The 23,452-nt window shown below is 36.1% G+C and overlaps 1 long non-coding RNA gene across 3 annotated transcripts; it reads right to left on the reverse strand.

Moving 5' to 3' along the window:
- Positions 1-15,349: 15,349 nt before the first annotated feature.
- Positions 15,350-18,942, reverse strand: LOC110739181. 3 transcript variants are annotated; one of them, XR_002514741.1, is made up of 6 exons: positions 18,469-18,942; positions 18,023-18,140; positions 17,513-17,727; positions 17,165-17,275; positions 16,969-17,077; positions 15,350-15,724 (listed from the first exon to the last, which is right to left on the reverse strand). It is a non-coding gene; the product is annotated as an uncharacterized LOC110739181 (long non-coding RNA). The 3 variants fall into 3 exon arrangements; XR_002514742.1 differs by lacking the exon at positions 17,513-17,727 and having other exon boundaries at positions 18,439-18,927; XR_002514740.1 differs by lacking the exon at positions 17,513-17,727 and having other exon boundaries at positions 18,469-18,921.
- Between the last annotated feature and the right edge of the window lie 4,510 nt (positions 18,943-23,452).

Below are 23,452 nucleotides of genomic sequence, written 5' to 3' on the forward strand. Positions count from 1 at the left end.
TTGGTTTTCTCCTTGAAAACTTATTTGCAATCAATGGGTCTTTCACCCTTTATGCAAATAAATCAAGTCTTAAAACATGATTTTCAAACATGGAGTCTATTTCAAATTTTTATCGCTTCTAACCATTTTTTGAAATTTGGATTTGTCGTAGCTATTTTACAAGACATTATTCCCGTACTATATAATAGTAAATAGTATGCTTGTAAGTCTTAGGGTTATTTCTAACTTAATAGAAAATTTATAGGATTCAATCCAAGCCTTTGGCGAATTCTATACCTATACGGGGTTATTGCATCAAACACTGAGTTTCAAGGCGCTTCCAAAGCCCTTTGATTTTCTTGATATTACTCCAACTTTTCAGAATTTTTGTGAGAAATGAATTCTCTTTTAAAGCACTTGTAAAGTCCTTTTGAGTATTCTTGATCAAGTATCTCAGTTCTAGTTTGTTGCTAAGCTTGATTGTCATCGAGTTCATTTTCCTTCCACTTGTCGTTTTGGAAATGTGTTACTTTCCAGAAAGACACCACTTAGAGCAACAAACACTATGTTCTCAATTGAGTTGTAGAGGTTATGCCCGTGGTCTCACTTGCATGCTTACAAAGAGACATTTATATTGTCTTTGGGTAAAAGTTCGTTGTAAAACAAACAGTTAGCTCCCACTTGAGCTATCTTAGCCTTTAATGATCCATTAAGCTCCCACTCAACCACCGAGCTCTTGCTAAGCCGGTGAGCTCCTACTAAGTCACTTAGCTCCCACTGAGCCAGTGAACTCCCACTGTGGCTAAGAGTTTTAGACATATACTTGAAAAGACATTTAGAAGTTAATTCTACCCATAACTGAATATGGCGTCCTTTCTTAGCTTCGACATTTTGTTTAGTGTAATATTTGTCCTTTGTGAAAATCTTAAGAACTTTATAGGAAGGGATGTGATCCATCATTGTTCGAGTCATTTTTAAATGGCATTGAGGTCTCCGTGAAGACACACTATGTTATTTGTGGAGTTATTTATGAAAATTTCAATTTCATAACTTTCTGATGGTCACGCTTGACTCAAGCAAATATTGCTCGATCTAATCTAGACTTTTTGATATCTTGCCAAGTCGATTTTGTACTTCATTGAACTCTTGAACTATTCAAGGTCAAATTTGTTCACATTTGATGAGTATAGTCATATTCTTTCAAATTCTTTGTGAAACCTTGAAGTAAATGAATCCTCTTTTAGCTTTCGGAGTCAATTATGTATACCAAGAATAGATTTTTTACTTTGTCGGTTTTAACAAAGACTTGCTTGTCTTAGAACGATTCCGAATCGATCAACTATCTAGAGCCTAACTAATACAGCCTTGAGTACGTTCTTGTCAATGTAACATTGCTAAAGATATTCAGAACGCAAATCATGCCCATGACTTTGAGCTTTTGCCAGTTTATCATGTTAAGAAAATGTTTGTTTATAATCAAGCATTCTTGACTCGTAGTTTAGACATCCATGCCATTAAAATAAATTTACAACTTTTGCTCAGTGCTTTGAATGTGATTCTTTCTATGTGTAAACGGATCAATTGATGATTATGAAACACAATAACCATTTATTTGTTCCAGCCTTAGCTTAAAGGTCTTTAAATAAAGCATACGACCTTACAACTGATGTAGCACCACTTGCTTCATTCTAAGCTTGTAAGTCGATAACTTAGCTTATCTTTAATAGTTTGAGGTCACTTTCAAAGTGAAACACTCAAGAAATATCCTATACTTTGTGAAGATAATGAGTTGCTAAGTTAACTTCAATAACATGAACTCATGGGTTGAAATGGAATCTAATTCCTTTTCTTTGTTCCTTGTTTCCTATATTTCTTATCATGCAATATCTCATGACCTTACATTAAGAACCATTTCTTTAAGTGCGTTGACTTTTATACTTTGTTAGGCATAATAAAGCACCTAGTGCGCCGTAAAACAAAGTTTCATCTTTTCCTTTAATTCACGCTTAAATTACTACATCAATGAGTCCTACTCATCTATGTATTAAGAAAAAAGATATGTTATTTGTCAACATGGACAATTAAAGTTTGTAACTCAATGCTTCATGTTTTATCAAAACTACCTATTATTTGGAATACATTATGTCCAACCATCCTTTCGGACTTTGTTATAAAAGTCATTTATGAGAATTGTAATTTAGAAATGCTTTACTTTTCTTTGAGAGCCATTCTCAAAGATTTCCATTACCAATCATGGAAAACAATATAGTTTGATTTGGAATTCTAAAAATATAAGTGCAAAGTATAACCATTTATCAAGTAAATAACATAATAAGTTTGAAAATTAAAAGGTATTCATGCAAATTTTCAATCTTATTAAACGCTTGTCCACGCATTAAATTTGTCCCCATTTGGCGAGAATAAGTCGATTCCAAGATCCAAAGAAACAAAGAGTGGTTAAGCATGCTTTGGCTTGGCTTAACACTCAATCTCCTAGGGTAAGCAACACTTTGCTAATGGCTCCAAGCCACTCTTGGTTGAATAAATCGTCGCATCTAATGCTCTCTCAACAATTTATTCACTTTGCCACGACATGTTAGGACTCCATCACTCATATCGTTGAGCACAACCAAAACCAACTTGCATACCCGGTATGCCTTATTAGTCTAGGGAGTAGTAGTGATGCCTCGCTTTGGCGTAGCCCATCACTACTCTCAATAGGTCGATAAGTGTTGTTTTGGAATGGCAATTTTACTCAATATTTAGGGACCTAGGGTTTCTATGTTGGTTGATTTAAGTGAACTTAACTAATCATCACAACATTCGAAATACTAAACATGAATCTAACATATGATTCATATATAAATAATCATGAATATGTAAAGCATAAGCATTTTAATGCATATTGGCAACTAGCATGACCCCTTGAATTCTTCAAGTCTTCAAAAGGTCTTCTTTTGCAACTTCATGGCTTTATCTTCCAAGAGCCTCCATCTTCAAGACTTGACCATAATTATGCAATACTAGTATCTAAGATTAGGACTAATCTAAATATTAAGGCACAAAAAAACTCAACGGTACGCAGACCGTATTTAGAAAAATACAGCACGGATCGTAGTTTGTATTTTCTATCCTAATCAGGCCCCACTAGTTGCCATTGTATAAAACATGTGAGAGAATATACATTTCATTCATCCATTCACTATTTGTGAATGGCCCATGCATTTTACAACAATAAACAAGTAACAATGCATAAACACGCGATAATTAATCTAGGTGGTTAATCCAATTAACACGCCTAATTAAAACTAGTAAAAGTTGTTTTAACTGATTATGTAAATAAGCGCAATTAATATTTGAAGCTCCCACTAAATGCCGCATCCACCTTAATTAATCCAATTAGTTAAGCCGGTAAAACCCAATTATTTGCCAAAATAAAATTTTGCAAATGTCGCTCTTTAAAACCGAGGCCTAGCCTCCAAAATTTATTAAAAAATTAAAACCAAAATAGATTAAATTAATAAAATAATTAAATCGGAAAAATAAGCCAAATTTTACGTAGTCCAAAATATCCAAGTGCCTAGCACTAAGATTTGGAGTGCTCGCAACTCGCACACAACTCGCACGATCTAATTGCACCACATTGCTTCACAAGCAATGTCTACCCATATTCTCCTTAATGATGTACCAAGCTAAGCACAAAAAACAACCCTAAATAAAGCTCAAATGCAAACCCTAGGCGGCTTACCTACGGCAAGCCTCAAGGCTGCCATGTTGCGCCAAGGGATGCACATGCAGCAGCCACCATGCGCATGTGCACCACTTCGAGGCGCCTAGCAACCTCGGCAGCCCCATGTGGGTTGCATGAGCTACCTGGCTGGCCGAGAGCATGCTTGGGGCTCTTAGGCCTCAATTTAGTGCTCATGCTTCGAGAAAAATCTTGACTTTGTGTGACATTTTTTATCAATTACTAAATTAATTTTAGAATCAATTAATTTTGAGGAAAAATGAAAATTATAACAAGTCCAACTTAAATAAATTCATTCAAGTGCATAAAACCAAAATTATTCTAAGAACCATTCTTTAATAAAATTGGTTTAACTTGGTGCAACAAAAATAAGAGGGCAATTACTTACTATTAATTTAATCAATTTAAATTAATCTTGAGATTTTGTCAAAATAAAAGGGAGTTGAAAAAATGAACATAAGTTCAATAAAGATTCCAACTTTAATACTTGTGAATCCTTAAAAAATTATATCTTCCAATGTGAAGATAAACAAATTTCTATCACAAGTTTCAAACTTTATGATTCTAATCAACTAAAAAATGATTAAATCAACAAAGTTCAACAAAAATTTATGGAATTTAGTAACTCAAAATTTCAATCACTTAACATAATTAAAGATTGAATCTTTAGTACTTGGAAGCCTCAAATAACAATAATTTTACACTTAATGCAATTAATTTGCAATAATGTGAAAAATAGAACCAAGCTTTTAAACACAAATTACCACCAAGTAATCATGCCTAAAGAGGTTTAAAATTGCATATAAAATATGTATTGAACCAATTACATAACCACCATAAATATGCAATTAATTTTCAAGGTTAGAAAGACTTAAAATTTTTTGTAAAAACGAAACCCCTCGAAAAATGCATTTCTGGTCGTTTTTTGGCTTTTCCAGAACGCCTTTTCCTCCCAAAATTCACTATTTTTTGGGTCGATATCTGGGTTCGGAAGCTGAAGTCAGCTCTAATACGAGGTTAAAATGGATAAAACGAGCTACTAATCTAATTAGCAACTTAAAACCAAAAAAATTAAGCCATAAAAAAACCTTGAAAAACAATATGATTTTAAAAATAAACGAGCGAGGCTCCGATACCGCTGTTGGGATTTGGAAAGTCCGACTCACCGCGAAAACAAACCTAAAAACAAGACCTCACTCGCAATAAATAAAACCATAAACATATTAAATTAGACACAAGATTAAGATAAAACGATTAACTTTTGGAGTGTGCTTCACCCAACCGAATGGGCTCTTACTTGAAAGCTAGCTCCGAAAACACGAAGCCACCAACGTTGATCCACCCGCACCAACCAATACCTACAAGGTCCAATGTCTTGGGGTTAGCAAGACCTGACCAATAAACCCGAGTAATTGAGTTCAAAGGCTTTGACTAAATGTGATACATTTTCCAACTCTTAAGTTCAAGGGTTTTCATTTACTTGTGATCCCCTTTCCAACTCTTACTCAAGCAAAGAATCCTCAAGCCATGATTTGGCTATTTACAAGGAAAGCTACCTTTTGAATTCCACTCATCTTTCAATGTGGGACTTTTTCACAAAAAGATCCCACATGGAAAGATTAATGAATTCAACCCTTAGTTAAATAACCCAAGGAACAAGTGACAAGTGTCACATGGTTAGGTGAGGACCACTTTTCCACTTGGTCCCAAAGACAACTCGCATGTATTGTGAGCTAACCATGTGTCACCAAACGTTGAGCCCCAAGTTGGGTTCGGTTGGCCACTTTCTTTTGGACCGTGTCCATGACCCGTCACCCATGTCCATGGCCCCCTTGCCACATGGCTGCCACCATGGCGTGCTGCTAACATGGCACTTTGCCACATGGCGCGCTGCCAACGTGGCGTGCTGCACGAGTGGAAAAATCCTCATCCGTAACGGGCAAAAAGGGGCCATCCGTAATGGGCAGCGTCCGTTACGTATGCGGCCCATTACAAATAACCTGTTATTTGTAACTATAGGGAATAACTTCAAGCCTTTAAAATCCCACTAGCTTGAACCCCACAGTGATCATACACTAAAGTACGGTGGCGTCCAAAAGGGAAGAAGGTAGAGCAAAAGAGTCGCCAACAAGTTTTTAAGGAACTTGTAAATCGTTCATAGGATGAAGGTTACACCCCTTAACGATCCAAGAGATCGTCAAATCCATAAGGTCATGAACCAAATAAGGGTTCGGGGATGATGGTACAAATCCAACCTAAAAGAGATTGAACCTGCCCTAATAATAGGCCTCTACTTTATTCTGCTCGTATTCATGTGCGCTTTCTGACTAACATACAATCAATAGATTAACCCTAAACCTGTTTAATCTATGTCGGTTGAATATTAATGCACAAATAAACTATTATTGGCGATCACTTGAATTATAATCACAATTAACCTAACAAGATTATTAAATTATCTTATTAAGCGTGATTGCAAATACCAATTCCCTTTAACATGCAATAAAAGGTGATCAAGCAATAACAATAATAATATGCATATCAAGCAACATAATAATAATCATCATCATTAATAATCCATAAATATTAGGAAGAGGATAGGAAGCATCATACTTTTAATCATACTTAATATTAAAGATACCCTAGACATGATACTAGGAATCATCAAAAGAACAATCTAAGCATGATATCTACATCATGAAAACCATCAAAGTACTTACTTGGATGCCTCGTACCTCTTTCTAATTACAAAATACACGCGTTAGTAACTTCAAGGAAAAATAATAAACAAACAATTAAATTAAATAATTGAAAGAGAGATTTGGGACCAAACCCTTAGAAATTAAAACCTTTCACGTCTAGGGCGAAGGCAACTTCGAATATGGCTAGGTGTTTCAAGATCTTGTGAATGCGGAATTTTGTGTGAAAAAGCAAAGAAGTAAAGAATACTAAAGAATTAATATTATTGAGAATTGATGAATGAATGATGAAGATGAAGAGAGTTGATGAATAATTTTGTGAATGAAGAGAGTTGATTATTGGTAATTGATAAAGTGATTGTTGATGAATGAAACCGGAGTTTTTGATACGATATTTATAGAGAAAATAATCCAAAAAATATAATTTATCAAAACAGAGTTTGAAGACCACAAAACTAACTTGGCGCCAGCCCTGGATCATTGGCGCCAGGACCAGTGGCTAGCGCCAGGCGCCAATCCTGATTCCAGGCGCCAAGGCCTGGGGTTGGACGCCAATTTGGATTTCAACGCGTTTTCGAAAATGTGATAAATTTCCCGTACTGGAAGATAAAATAATATAATTTCAGTCGAAAATGCTATTTGATCTTGATTAAAACTCTAAAGAATCCTAATTGAATTAAGAATGATAAGACCTTCTAGAAGATTCTAGAAGACTAAAACCATTCCTAATTACATTAGGAATGATAAATCATATTAGGCCCTCCCCTAGATCATTGGGTCGTACTTAAAGCTCAAACCGGGCCTAGTTTAGTAAATTGGCCATAAATTCCTCAATATTTATCGGAATTGGGCTTATAATATATCATTGGAAAGGTCTTTGCAAACCTCATATAACTACACCACTATTGGACCCATATCATGGACCAATCAAACTGGATTGGCTGTTTTCTTAAAAATAAAGTTTTCAAAAACAGGGAGAAGAGAAAAGAAAAGAAATAAAACTTTCCGCAACACTAGACCTTTCCACACTTTCGTTTCATTCGATTATGATTTGACGTGAAAGGCACTCATCACTGGGTTTGGTTTTGGGGAGACACAAATGGGTGTCTACAGAAGCCCCCACTTTGACTGAGTTTGGAGAAACGCAAGTTTCGAAAAAGAAAGTCAAAGTAGCGATAGGGACGGAGAATGATTCAGAACGTTCTGCGATCCTAAATCAATCTTGTAACGCCGATACCTGCAAAACTAGCATTAGTTAAACAGATAACAGAGTTAAGAAACGCGTATCTTGCACCGTCGAGCACACGTCTCTGAAAGTAACCGATTGTTGCTGCTACTGTTGTTGTGACGACCTCCTACAAGCTAGAGAATGCCATCCCGCTTGAAAACTGCTACGCCCGTAACTACTTCCAATTAGAAGATTGTTTCGCCCGAAACTATCCTCCTCTGCATTGATAATATTCCACGTCCAAGGGATTACCACCAAAGATTATTTCTCTTAAAACAATCCTCATCCGCATGGATAATATTCCACGTCCAAGGGAATACTATCGAAAATTGCTTCCCTTGAAACAATCCTCAGTTGTTTGTGACAACTCTCCACAATCTAGGGAACGCCAACTTGCTATTTGTTTTGACGATCTTCCGCAATCTAGGGAACGCCGTCGATCAATGTTGCTACATCTTGAGCCTTTTCTTGAATCATAGTGACAACTTTTCCAATCATAGCAAAAGTCGTCGAAGACTGCCCATCTCGTGCTATCTTCTCAAATCTCGGGTGACAACCTCCACAATCTTAGCGAATGCCGTCGAAGACCGCCCATCTCGTGCTATCTTCTCAAATCTTGGGTGACAACCTCCACAATCTTAGTGAATGCCGTCGAAAATAACTTTACTTGAAGTCATCCTCAATTGTTGCGATAATATCCCAAAGAGAATTACCGAAGACCAACACTTGTCGATCTTTAAAGCTTGCTTGAACTTTTCTTCCACTATGCCTGTACGTCGGCGCTTTCGTTGCTTTGAACCTATACGTCGGTGTCCTTTTGCAAATGAACCAGTATGTCGGTGCTTTTTGTTAATGAGCCAATGCTTAGGCGCTTTAAGCTTAATGAGACGATCTTTTCATCAGGTCGATCACTTTACATAATCAAGTCGTTTTCTTAATCGTGTCAAATTGCTTAGAGGGGCTAACTGGCGTACCAAGGAACCCAAAATATATCGCAGAAGGCTAGCACAACCTCAACAGGTGGCTGGCTGCTTTGGCGTCGCTGAAAATCAATCAGCGCCAAACATATGGCATTAGCGCCAGGCGCTGGAATTGGCGTCTGGCGCCAAGAACAAAAAGTGACGCCAATTCCTAGGGACTGGCGCCAGCACAGATTCTTCTTTAAATTCAATTTTCCGTTTTATTTCTTGTGATCGCTGCGATAGGGTCTTCCCTGTTCTGCTGCACCTGTATTTATTTTGACTATAGAACTTTGCTAATCTCTTTAATCATCTTAGGGTTGACCTAAGGCTTAACGTTGCTTGACTCAACTCATTGGCTTGACACGACTCAAGGCAAAAACTTGACTCGTTGTGATTGACTCGAGGTTGACTCGACTCGAAGTAACATGACACGTGTGACTCATGACTCGTGTGTGCATTGTAATGTGATCGTGCGACTCGAAAATGCAAAAAGAAAAAATGAAAAAATTATTGTATGCAAAAATGAAGTAACTTTGATTAATTTTCCGTCATTTTTGTGGAGGGTACCGACTTTCTCCCGAAAAAGAAAGACGCGAAAAAGAAAATCAAAAGTTTGAAGATGCATGTTGAATGAGCTTAGTCAAATATTTTTTGATGCTATCTCTCAAGGTTCAAGGATTAATTCATCCTAGGCTATCTCAACTGTTGACTCCATGATGAAGGTATTTAGGTAACTTAGGCATGGAGGCTAAGCACTTCATACTTTGTGATGCAATGATGATAATGAGTGATGAGCGATTTTGACGAAGCATGCTTCAGCGTTAAGATTTCATGACAAAGGGTTCCTAAGGGAAAGTATATTTGGTCATGTATCTGTGCGGTGTGTGAAAGTGACACTAAAGCTAGGCCGCAAGAGCTAAGTGTGTGGAAAAATATGTTGTTGAAAAGAGTCAAATGGTGGTGACTCTTAGGCTAGGTAAGCTAATTATGTACGGATCAAGCCCCCAAGTCTAGCTCTAAATGAATAGGGATGAGCATTGGAGATCCCTTGATATGATTATGGTGTAAGTGTGTGAATGTGAATATGAATGCATGTTTATTACGGCCGCACCTCGATGTGAGGTTGCCTACGTATCCGTTAGGAATCAGGCCGAACGTAGCTCTAGCCAAACCTCGCACAAGTGTGTATACCTCAAAAAGGTCTTTTTAGGGTTGTAACGTGGTTAGGCTAAAGGCTAAAGAAGAAGGGGATAAAGGCTCAAGACCCTAGATAAGCCCCTAAGGTGTGCAACCTTACTTTTGAATCTTTATAATTTTATGCTTGAGTTTCTACTCTTTTTTAGGTCTTTTTGCTTTAGCATTTATTTTATTTTTATAAGTGTGAGCAATCTCGATCATGCGGTCTATCACTCACTTGGCATTCATGTTTCTCAGGCACGGTACCGAGCACTCGATAAGAGACGCAATCTGAGACGTGTTCTTATCTAAGATACTTTCATATCAAAGACATTGGAACACTTGCCCTTTTGTACACTTGTTTTCGTTTTTTATTATTGCTTATTTTTTTCTATTGCTTTATTTTGAATTTGCTCAAGCTCTCTTTTGAATTGCATAAGTTGCACGCCATCCCATCCCAAGGTTAGATAGATGTAGGTTGAAAAAAGAAAGGTATATCGTTAGACGAGTCTCAAAGTGGTTTATGAAGAAAGGATGTGTAAATTGAAAGGCGAAAGGAGATATGATGTGGCTACAAGGGGTGCCTCAAATCATTGGTATACCTTGTGCTTAGCTCGACATGGATTATTTTTATTTATTTTTTTTAAGGCAATGTAATGAAATGATCATATGCAAGGAATTAAATGCTCATTTTATTAAGGGAAAAAGGAAAAATCTACAAAATTAATCTAAAGGAAAAGAAAAGGTGCCTATGCTAGACTTATTGGGGAAAGAAAAGATGAAAAAGAAATAGAAAAAAGAGGCCATGAAATTTTGTCGTTGAAGCTCGCCTCTTATCTTGTGTTGTTTGCTTTATCATCACTCGCTCTTCTTGTTAACTGGAGGCATAGGAAGCTTGTTATTATCAAATAAATGTTGCATAGCCTCCTTTAGCTTCCAACAGCTCTCAGTAGTATGACCCCTACCTTGATGATACTTGCAGTGTTCGTCTGGATTCCAACTAGGCAATCTATTTTCAGGTACGGGATCTTGAATAGGTCCAATGGGAGTAATGAGTCCTTTGGCATGGAGTCGATCGAAGGCAGTATCGTAGCTCATCCCAATGGGGGTGAAGTTTTTCCTAAGTTGCTTCTTAGATCCTTGGTTATCTATGGCTAAAACTTTACTGAGATCAAAGGTACTAACATTGTTACTAGAGTGGGCGTTTTCGGAAGAATAAGGATTGTCGTTCTTCTTTCCTTTCCATCCACCGTGATTACTATTGTTAGTAGATTTTTGCTTTGCAAGGTCATCTTCGATTTCAATTCCGATGTCATAAACGACCTTGAAAGTATTCAAATTGTGTTGATATTTTAGGTGCTTCGAATACTTTTCTTGGAGATTCTTGATAAACATCCTCACAGATTCCTTTTCGGTGGGGACTTCAATCATCTTAGCGAAAGTTTCCCTCCACTTATTAAAGAAAAAAGTAAAGCCTTCATTTTATTTTTGTCTTAACATCTTAAGTTGTCTATGATCGGTTTCAACTTGAATATTGCACTTGTACCTATCAATGAAAGCGTTTGCTATCGATTCCCAGGTAGAGGTTTTCTCCTTGCCAAGGGAGAAGAACCATTGTTGGCAAACGGTTTCAAGAGATACTGAGAAAAGAGAGGGGAAAACCTTCTTATCGATACCCTTAATGGTCATTATAGTTTCAAAAGCTCTTAGATGGAAGTAAGGGTTATCTGTTGCCTTGAATTTAGGGATGTCAGTGGCGTTGAATTTATGCGGAAGAAGTTCCTTGTCCAGCGAGACCCCTTGTGAACTCATGCCCTGAAATTTGTAGTCACTAAATAGCTTGCTCAAGCTTTCTTGCATGAGGTCCATCCGTTGTTGCTTCACGGGATCATCAACTTTGAGGGTGAGTAGTTTCAGTGTTTCAGTCATGGTAACCAATTGGTTCCTAAGCTCATTGACTTCTTCTTGAGTTTCCATTATATTCTTAGCCTTCCTCTTTTGACGAATTGGTTTATCAAAAAGCGAGACTTGAATAAAGAGGATGTCCTTGATTAATCGCCCTTCTCTCCTCGACCAAGTACTGTGGAAAAGGAATTTGGGGATACTTATTGTTAATTATTTGACTCAAACTTTATTCAACATGCAATGGATGGAGGAGGTGAAGAAAAATGGAAGAATGTGAAGAAAGATTTAGATGGAGGGATATGAAGAATTAGGAATAGAATGTACCCCCCAACTCAAATGACGGAAAAGACCGACTCATGCATGAACCTAAGACATGGCCATGGTGACATGTGCTCAAAGTGTGTGCTAATACTAGTGAGTGTAGATGGTACTTTAAGACTTGTGTCATGACCATGTGGCTAGACTATGTGCCTAGACTCAAGCAAAGACTAAGTTAAGACTTCACGTATATGCATTAAACTGGACAGATTGTGGTATTTTAGTCATAACTTTTTATCTGCGACTCTGATTGGGATGAAACCAACGCCGAATTAAAGATAAAACTCGGGGCTACAGATCCATAGGCTGTAATACTCGTAGTTCTTTCTAGAACTCCAGATATTACCAAAACAAGTTGACATTTGTGCAGTATACGGGAATAAAAATCCGGGTTGACTTAAAAGAACTATGACTCGATTTTATGTTTATTTATTAGCTCAAATTAATTAATTAATTAATTAAACAAAGTCCTTTAGTCATTAATCAGTTTATTTAGTCTTAACACAAGTCAAACAAACGGTTAATAAAAACATAGAATATATATGCACAACAAATAATGCACAATTAGTCAAGTAGGCACAACATGATGCAATGAGTTCGCAACCTAACCATGGTTCTAGTTCTCTAAAGTTCGGGATATGGATTAGTCAAATAGGGTCCATGGTTAATTGTCCAGATGCACCGCGTAGAAGCCTAACCGTGAAGGGTTAACGCGTGTGGATAGAACACCGCGAGTTTTTTATTTAGAAAAAACTCGCTTCCATGGTTTGGTGAATTCAACCTCTCAGATGTACCATTTGTTGCCAGGAGCGTTCAATCGGGTAGATAGAGCATGAATTCCCAGAGGGTTATGTCCATATGTAGAACACATATGGGTTTCAGAAAAGTGAGAAAAAATTCGATCAGGAAGTAGGATCGAGCAAACAATACGAAAAAACCGGTCGAAATTAGAACGCATATTTCTGGCTCGGTATTGGGGGAAATTGGCGCCAGCAAACAGAGACTGGCGCCAACTTTTAACTGTAGCGCCTGGCGCCAATACTGGCGTCTGGCGCTACGGCTAAAAGTTTGGCGCCAAGCTCTGGCCCCTGACGCTACTTCCCACATGCCTCAGCAGCTTTCTGTGCTCAATAAAATCATCCTGTTTCGCGCGGTGTTATTTCAGTCCTAGTTGTGAAAGACATTTCTCAAATTTCCTACGTGTAAAATCCTATGTTTTTTACTCATTACGGATGGTCTTTCCAATGAGAACCTTTTTATGCATATGACAATAATGTTAATCAAAATTACGCACATGAAATACTTAGAACTTTTCGAGTCTCATCCACTCATTCTAAATCATTGCCGAAACAAATTCAAGAATTAAAATAGAAATCCTCCCCAGTGGAGTCGCCAAAAACTGTAGGGAATAATTTCTAGCCTTTAAAATCACACTAGCTTGAACCCCACTGTGATCATACACTAAAGTACGGTGGCGTCCAAAAGGGAAGAAGATAGAGCAAAAGAGTCGCCAACAAGTTTTTAAGGAACTTGTAAACCGTTCATAGGATGAAGGTTACACCTCTTAACGATCCAAGAGATCGTCAACTCCATAAGGTCATGAACCAAATAAGGGTTCGGGGATGATGGTACAAATCCAACCTAAAAGAGATTGAACCTACCCTAATAATAGGCCTCTACTTTATTCTGCTCGTATTCATGTGCGCTTTCTGACTAACATACAATCAATAGATTAACCCTAAACCTGTTTAATCTATGTTGGTTGAATTTTAATGCACAAATAAACTATTATTGGCGATCACTTGAATTATAATCACAATTAACCTAACAAGATTATTAAATTATCTTATTAAGCGTGATTGCAAATACCAATTCCCTTTAACATGCAATAAAAGGTGATCAAACAATAACAATAATAATATGCATATCAAGCAACATAATAATAATCATCATCATTAATAATCATAAATATTAGGAAGAGGATAGGAAGCATCATACTTTTAATCATACTTAATATTAAAGATACCCTAAACATGATACTAGGAATCATCAAAAGAACAATCTAAGCATGATATCTACATCATGAAAACCATCAAAGTACTTACTTGGATGCCTCGTACCTCTTTCTAATTACAAAATACACGCGTTAGTAACTTCAAGGAAAAATAATAAACAAACAATTAAATTAAATAATTGAAAGAGAGATTTGGGACCAAACCCTCATAAATTAAAACCTTTCACGTCTAGGGCGAAGGCAATTTCGAATATGGCTAGGTATTTCAAGATCTTGTGAATGCGGAATTTTGTGTGAAAAAGCAAAGAAGAAAAGAATACTAAAGAATTAATATTATTGAGAATTGATGAATGAATGATGAAGATGAAGAGAGTTGATGAATAATTTTGTGAATGAAGAGAGTTGATTATTGGTAATTGATAAAGTGATTGTTGATGAATGAAACCGGAGTTTTTGATACGATATTTATAAAGAAAATCATCCAAAAAAGATAATTTATCAAAACAGTCTGAAGACCACAAAACTAGCTTGGCGCCAGGACCAGTGGCTAGCGCCAGGCGCCAATGACTGGCGTCTGGCGCCAATCCTGATTCCAGGCGCCAAGGCCTGGGGTTGGACGCCAATTTGGATTTCAACGCGTTTTCGAAAATGTGATAAATTTCCCGCACTGGAAGATAAAATAATATAATTTCAGTCGAAAATGCTATTTGATCTTGATTAAAACTCTAAAGAATCCTAATTGAATTAAGAATGATAAGATCTTCTGAAGATTCTAGAAGACTAAAACCATTCCTAATTACATTAGGAATGATAAATCATATTAGGTCTTCCCCTAGATCATTGGGCCGTACTTAAAGCTCAAACCGGGCCTAATTTAGTAAATTGGCCATAAATTTCTCAATATTCATCGAAATTGGGCTTATAATATATCGTTGGAAAGGTCTTTGCAAACCCCATCCAACTACACCACTATTGGACCCATATCATGGACCAACAAAACTGGATTGACTGTTTTCTTAAAAATAAAGTTTTCAAAAACAGGGAGAAAAGAAAAGAAATAAAACTTTCCGCAACACTAGACCTTTCCACACTTTCGTTTCATTCGATTATGATTCGACGTGAAAGGCACTCATCACTGGGTTTGGTTTTGGAGAGACACAAATGGGTGTCTACAGTAACGGACATTTCAAGTACCCGTTACAAATAACCCCGTTATTTGTAACGGACATGATATCTGCCCGTTACAAATAGTGTGTAACACAATTTTAAAAAAAAATCCAGCACATGTTGCTGTGCTGGATTAGCTATCTTGCATAAATATTATAGCACAATTATTTTATTAATTAATTGAGATAAAAATATACTTCATATTTATACAATGAGCAAAAAAAAACATTTATTATTGCCTAAATAGTTAAAACTAAAAACCTTCTGCTACATTGATTCTTTTTAGTCCAAAGCTATTTAACTTTTCAATTATCTTCTTAGTCCAAACCTTCTGCTTCATTGATTCTTCTTAGGCCAAAGCTATTGCTGCATCAGCTCAATCTCTTGCTGAAGGCCCCGTACTTGATCTGCAACATCGAATAATATATTGGCCTCTTGAATCAATATAGAGCCAATCCACTGGACAGCTGATACAACAATGGATTCTGCCATGGTTGTGATCTTTCCTTGGTGTTTACCTTAGTTTTCCTGTTGATTTCACATAAATGAATCAATATTAAAGATAGTCAATTCTAACTTACAACAAACACACGCATTACAGGGAAAAGAGAATTATGAGGTGCCTGACAGATCCTACTATAGCAATGAACCTTTTATTTAGGTGAAATTCTTAGATCTTTTCACAATTGAGGAAAGCTTATTCTTCAAATAACCAGAAAGATACATCAATGAAAGTAAATAATACTTATGTAACCAGAAAGATACAAATGCAATATATCTTACACTTTGGTAATTCAGGGGTTGTCCTATTTTATGGGTTTTAGGGTTTATCGTCCATGAATTTATTTGCTTCCGCTAGCACTCATAACCGTTACATACTCAATGCAACAATGACAATAATTTATTCATATATATGATCACAGTTTTTCAATATACTAGCTAATGCAGTAATTCATATGACACAATGCAACAGACAGCAGATAGCACTTTATTCAAAACTTCCAACACACAGCAGATAGCACTTTATCTTCCACAGGTTTTTTATCACTAGGCCTAATCCTTGCAGTACTGGCAGACATGAACAAATTATTTCACACTAAAACTAAAACTAAAAACTAAAATGTCAAAAAAAAAAGTAAAACCTTAAATCATGAAACTCTTAAACCTTAAAGTCAAATCAGTAATCAGGTAATGCATTATAATCAATTAATGAATCAAGATCACAAAATTCAGATTCCAGGAAATTCTTAAACTTCAAATCATGTTCATCAGCTAAACACATCAAATACTTAAAACTCTGTTATAAATCTTTAATCATATATCATTTTATCCAATTTTTCAATTCAACAATCCAATAACTTTGATGTACAAGGATTCATATAAAAATGAAGCAATCAATCCACAAAACATGAACAAAAAAAAAGCATAAAAATCGTAAAACAATCTAAAATCCAAATAATCAAACATCAAAATTAAACATGAAAAAATTCATCAATTAATCTACTTCATCAGATCTGAACCAAAAACCAATCAAATTACAGAACAAAATCAATTGCAAAAAACAGTCAAACCAAAATCAATTTGAGGTTATTTTAGTGGCTTCAACTTTACAAAATTAAATTAGCTTTTAGGTTGCACATATGAGGTGTTGAGAGAGAGAGAGACCTATGCACACAATGTATAACTGATTTTTACTTATATAAATCCCCCCTCCCCAAACAGAGCCTAACTCACTCAATAAGCATTTTCTCTAGTAAAGCCAAAATGCATACCTGTAGCTCCCAAGGGATGTCCAAGGGCTATTACTCCCCCATTAACATTAACTTTCGCTGGATCGAGGTTCATCTTTTTACAACGGTAAACATACTGAGATGCAAAGGCCTGCATTGAAAATGGATGTTACAAATTTGAGAAATGGTGTTGAAGTCACCAACTGAAAATATGAGGCAGCTTGTTCAGAGTGCTAACCTCATTTATCTCAAATAGATTGATATCGTTAAGCTTTAAATCTTGGCCCGAGTTAAACATGTATGACAGATGCTCCACAGCTTTTGATCCACTAACAACAATGCTTTGCACCTGTCAAAAGATGTTTTCTATTTGAGTATCTGTTACTGAAGGAAACTGTAAAATTTGAGATTGCAAGTGAATTTGCATACACCGAGTACTCAATAATAAACTCACTATGAAAGAAGAACTAACTGTCAATTTGATATCTGACCAATTACTAGTCACAAATCAGATATATGACAAAACCAAATTGGTAAAATTGGTCCAATTCCAAACCAAACCAATTCAATTGGGACTGATATATACCTTTTTACATTAAATCATGAAAATCTTCATGATTTGTATCTACTCATATTACTTGATCAGCCCACAAATAATCCTCTGATTAGGCTTGGACATACATATTAAAAAATAGATTGATATCGTTAAGCTTTAGCTCGACATATTTCACTGCAGCAGGAATGGCAAAAGCTGGGCCAAACCCCATAACAGAAGGATCCACACCAACAGCAGCAAAGCTCCTAAAACACAGGATTAATAGTAGCAATTCAACCTTACAAATAAACTACAGTATTTCTCAAACAACAAACTCACAAAATCAAACAAGTGCGGAAAATTTAAGATTAAAATACACAATTGAAACCGAAATTCATTTCCAACACTATTACTTCCTCTAAATCAACATGCAAACAAAAAACATCAAACACAGAAAACATAATTCAATTATGAAAGTCGTAAAAATGGAAATTCAAACGCAAACAAGATCTAAAATCATAGCAGAAAATGCAGAATCAATAGAAAAGAGAAAACACATACAAAGATCCACGATTATAGAGGTCGATAGAAACGGAGATACGTTCGACGCCATTGCTGAGCTTTGTAAGGGTAGCCTTCTTGTGAGCTACAATAAAAGCTGATTCCGAATCCCCCATTGCTGAGATTGAACATGAAACAAGAATCATAGCGAAAATTACAAACCCTAATTGATTTATTGAAGCCGCCATTATTGAATTCTCTTAAGTTGCAGATTGAGAATTGAAAGGGGAGAATTTTCGAAATGTGAAGAACGAAAGAGAAGCGGAAAAATTCCCAAAACTAAGTCATTTAAATCGATTTTCCAAGAAATAAAAACAAAATTCCCAAATATAATTTTAAAATCCAGAAAAATCATAGAACTTGAAAAAAAAAGGGTAACAAGTAGCAAAAAATTAAAAGAAATAAGATCTAAGAACCTTGTAAGCGGTGGTTTCCAACGATCTAACCTTTGATTTCTCCGTTGCCGTTAGTGACTTCTTCCTCTTTTTCGCCTCTTATTTCACTTCCTCCTCTTGGTTTTCAACAATAAACTAGCAAAAATCATTCAAATAAAAATCAGATTATAATCTAATTATAAAACCCAAAAATTCTACCAATTTGAATCTAATTGCTACAGATCTAGTAGCAAAAACAAAACATAAATTTAAAAAAAAATGCATAATCAAGAGGAAAGAGAATATGGAGGTAAGAAGAGGTGGTAAAGAGAGTAAATGAGAATGAATCTTGAGGAGAGAGAAAGACATTGAGTTCTAAAGAGGAGAGAGAAAGGTAGTGAGTGAGTGAAAGAGAAAGTTAGAGGATGATTTCTGAGGAGAGAGAAAGAGAGGGGAGTGACGGCTGAGGAGATGTGTGAAACCCTAAGTAACTAATGGGCTCATCTCACCAACGCCTGGACCAATCATTCGTAACGGGCCCATGATGTCCGTTATAAATAGTATACTATTCGTAACGTGCGGTATTTTGTCCGTTACAAATATAATAGTATTCGTAACAGACATTATTTTGCCCGTTACGAATACTATTTATTCGTAACGGACACTATTTTGCCCGTTACGAATAAATAAGTATTCGTAACGGACACTATTTTTCCCGTTACGAATATCTTAATTGTAACGGGCAAAGCTTTGCCCGTTACAAATAGCCTGTTACGAATGAGATTTTTTCCACTAGTGCTGCCACATAGCACGCTGCCACTTGGTGGCTGCCAACGTTGTTGCTGCCAATTGGTGACTGCCAACGTGGTTGCTGCCACATGGCGTGCTGTCACGTGGCATGCTCCTATTTGGCGTGCTTCCTTTGTTTTTGCGTGGCTAGGGTTTTTGCTTGTTACTTGAAGCATTTTCCCGTCTCGCCAATTTCTAAATTTGGCTCGACATTTGAGATTCTCTGACGCTCGAAGCTCGAATTTCCAACGTCTAAATAAATATTACTCTGTCGACTTATTAATTCCTTCCGAATGAATTCGTCGCTTCGGTCCGTTGACTGCTTGGGTGTGACCCGAAAGGTTCAGTCAAGGTTAAGTTGTAATATTAATTATGCATTAATATTACTGATCGAAAGCGGCCTCCATCTAGGCATTCTGATCACTTGACCTTACTGAATATATTAGCTTTCTAATAATTCTGAACCCACTATCAGAATAATACACTTGTTCGAAGGACAGTACTCCTTTCACCTGCCACTCCATTAGGCCCAATAATGGGCTTCTTTCTTTTGTTCAATCCAACACCCTTTTGTGTGACCTTATAGGATCCATTCTATTGAGATTTGGACTATTTGACTAGCCCAAAGATCATTAATCACGTCTAGCAACAGACAACGACAAAAGAACGAACTTAATTATCTCCATAATTTGATTCATTATATATCTAGTAATTGCACTTGATGAAGACATAAATCCTTCAACATAATGGTAACTCGCTACCATGGTTTTGTATGGAAGATTTTAACTGTATCTTGAGTCACAAAGAAAAGCTTGGAGGAAATATTACTAGCCAGAGAACAATTGATGGATTCAATAAAAGTCTTAATAGATGCAGGTTGAGGGACATCCACTTAGAGGGCTATTTATTTACCTAGTCAAACAATAGGGAAGGCGAAAACAACATTCAAGAATGATTGGACCGAGCTCTAGTGTCTGATCAATGGTTTAATTTATTTCCATGCTCAAAGGTGGAGCACCTTCCAAGAAGGAAATCTGACCATGTGCCTATAAAAATCACTATCCACGCGCAAATTATCGTGAGTAACAGGAAAAAAAGAAGAAGTAGAGGTTTCCAATTTGAAAAAAAATGGCTCAAGGATGATGAATGTGGCAATATCGTGACTAATTCGTGGAGCTTAGAGTCTGACTTTGATGTTATTCGAAAAATCAGCAATTGCGCTAGTAGGCTGCGCTTTTAGAGGAAGCTCTCGTGCTTGCAATTTCTCAGATGAATTGGCAGAAAGAAAAGATCAAATGAAGGATTTAATGGCCTCTCCCCCTTCAAGTGAAACAGTGAAGGAGATGAGCGATATTGATGAAATAGATGAATTGGAACGTCGTGAAGAAGAAAATTAGGCATAAAGAAGCAGACAATCTTGGCTTTGAGATGGCGATAAAAACACAGCTTTTTCCACAATAAAGCTAAATAATGCCGTAGTCAAAACACCACTTAGGGGGTCATGTATGAAGATGGTACATGGTATAAAGATGAACAGGAGGCAGAGGTAATTTTTCTAGATTGTTATAAAACTCTTTTTACTTCGAACGGAGAAAGAGAGATGGAGCATGTACTTGAGAAAGTAGATGGCAGGGTAATTCATAAGATGAATGTCAACCTCTCCACAAATTTAACAGGTGAAGAAGTTCATATAGCATTGAAGCAAATGCATCCAACTAAGTCTTTGGGACCTCATGGAATGTCAGCTATCTTCTACAAGAAGTATTGGCAAATTGTTGGAGGCGATGTTATCTCCTATGCACTGGACATTCTGAATAATGGAGCTTCAGTTTGTGATATAAATCATACCTATGTTGTTTTGATACCGAAGAAAAAGGAGTGCAAAACAACCCGAGACTGCCGGCCTTTAAACCTTTGAAATGTGGTGTATAAACTTGTCTCGATGGATATTTTGAGTCGCCTTAAACCTGTGCTTCCAAATGTAATTAGTGAGTCACAAAGGGCTTTTGTCCCAGGAAGGCTTATTACGGATAATGTGCTTGTGGCTTACGAGTTTTTCACTATTTGAAGAAGAAAAAGACGGGTGCTAAAGGTTACATGGCTCTTAAACTTGACATGAGCAAAGCTTACGATTGTGTTGAGGGGTCTTTCATAGAGGGAATGATGCTTAAATTGGGTTTCAATGCAAGTTTTGTTGAGCTAGTCATGAGATGTATGTCTTCGGTTCAGTATTTTATCCTGTTCAATGGCTTCCCTTCTATGAGTTTTCCCCTAGAGGGATCCGTCAAGGAGTCCCTATCTCTCTCTTTCTGTTTTAATTTTTGTCAAGGGGATGTCGACTTTGCTTAGTGATGCGGAAAAGAAGAAGGTTATCCACAGAGTCAAAATGAGCAGGAATGTTTCTCCCATATCCCACCTATTCTTCTCAGATGATAGCTTGCTCTTCACTAGAGCAAGTGATGAGGAAGCAAAGGTTGTATTAGAGATCCTAACCTCTTATGAAATTGCATCGGGTCAAAAAATAAATTTGGAAAAATCAAAAGTCTCGTTTAGCCGGAATGTGAGTGCTAATTTGCAGAATAATCTTCAATTGAAGATGAATTTCATGGCTGTTACTGAGCACGAAAGATATCTTGGGTTACCAACTGCTAGCGAAATTTATTCGTAACTGGCGAAATTGACTTTTTGTAACTGGCATTGTTGGTTGCAAATGCCACCGTTACAACTAGTGAAATTTATTCGTAACTGGCTAATGATAGTTACAAATAATGTACTATTTGTAATTGGCTTAAACTAACGCCAGTTACAAAAAGTCTTTTTTCCATGTTAGAAAGCATACTATTCGTAACTAACATTTAAGTTGCGCCAGTTACAATTAGGGTATTATTAGTAATTGGCAAATCTTAACGCCGGTTACGAATATATTTTTTTCATTTTTAAAAAAAAATAATATTAGTAACTAGCATTAGATTACGCCAGTTACTAATAAATAAATAAATATTTTTTTTATAAATATTTGATTCGAATACAAGAATGGTAGTATATCCTACCAAACGATCTGTTGTCAAATGGGTTACAATCTCTTACAATTCAACCAACAAAACACGTACTCCGAATACTTCTATATAATTTAAATTTGATCACCCACAACATACAATACTAACACTTCAAATAATTCCACACAACTTGAATTCATCCACAACTATACAATACAACAAAATTAACAATACTTTGAAAAAAACAATAAAACTTGAATAAAAAAAAAAATCATTGATTTATAATTTAGCAATGTAATAACAATAACCAATAAGCTAAATAAAAATTGATGTATAGAAATGTGTTATATTGTTTTATTGAGCTGTAAATGCGATTAATCATAACATCGATTAACAAGGTAGTTAGTCTTTCAACAAAAAATTAAGTCTAAAAAACTTAGCCCATTGTTTTCTAATCTCATCCAATTCTACATCTGCAAATCTTGCCAAATATTCATGCAAATATAAAAACAATACATGTCTATTATACTTTATAAAATAAAACATCAACCAAAACTCGTATAAAGCATTTTAGCTTGTAAAGAAGAGGTAAATTCATAACTAACCTCTTTCAAATAATTCTTGCAATCGCTATGGGAATATACTATCTCATACATATATCCCATTACATAATAAGCAAATTCGGTACCACCATATTGTTGAGCACACTAATTCTAATTATCATAGTACAATAATTTAATTAATTAAAGGAAATTTCGACTTTTACCACCAAAAAAATTCAAAAAATTGTTTTTTACCACCAAAACTTATAAAACTTACATTTTACCACCAAAAAAATTTCTAAAAATTGTTTTTTACCACCAAACATCAAGAAAACCGTTACATCTAACGGTTTAAAAAAAATTCCTTCGAATTTTGTGCGCAAAAGATGTTTTTCATAAGTTTAGGGGGGCACTTTGGCCCTACGGGTCCAATTTGAGGTCAAAATTGTCAAAAAATGATTGAAAATGCCCTGTTTTGTGTGTTCACGCAAATCGAGGTTTTTTAAACACGCAAAACGAGGCATTTTTGATCATTTTTTGTTAATTCTGACCTCAAATTGGATCCATAGGGATAAAGTGCCCCCTAAGACCCCTAAAGAGCCTGTGTTTGACACGAAAATCGAAGATTTTAGAAAATTCCGTTAGGTTTTTGACGACAGGTGGTAAAAAACAACTTTTAGTTTTTTATTTGGTGGTAGAATAAAAATTTTAGAAGTTTTGGTGGTAAAA

This window comes from Chenopodium quinoa, unplaced genomic scaffold (assembly GCF_001683475.1).
Source record: "Chenopodium quinoa cultivar QQ74 unplaced genomic scaffold, ASM168347v1, whole genome shotgun sequence".
Lineage (NCBI taxonomy): Eukaryota > Viridiplantae > Streptophyta > Magnoliopsida > Caryophyllales > Amaranthaceae > Chenopodium > Chenopodium quinoa.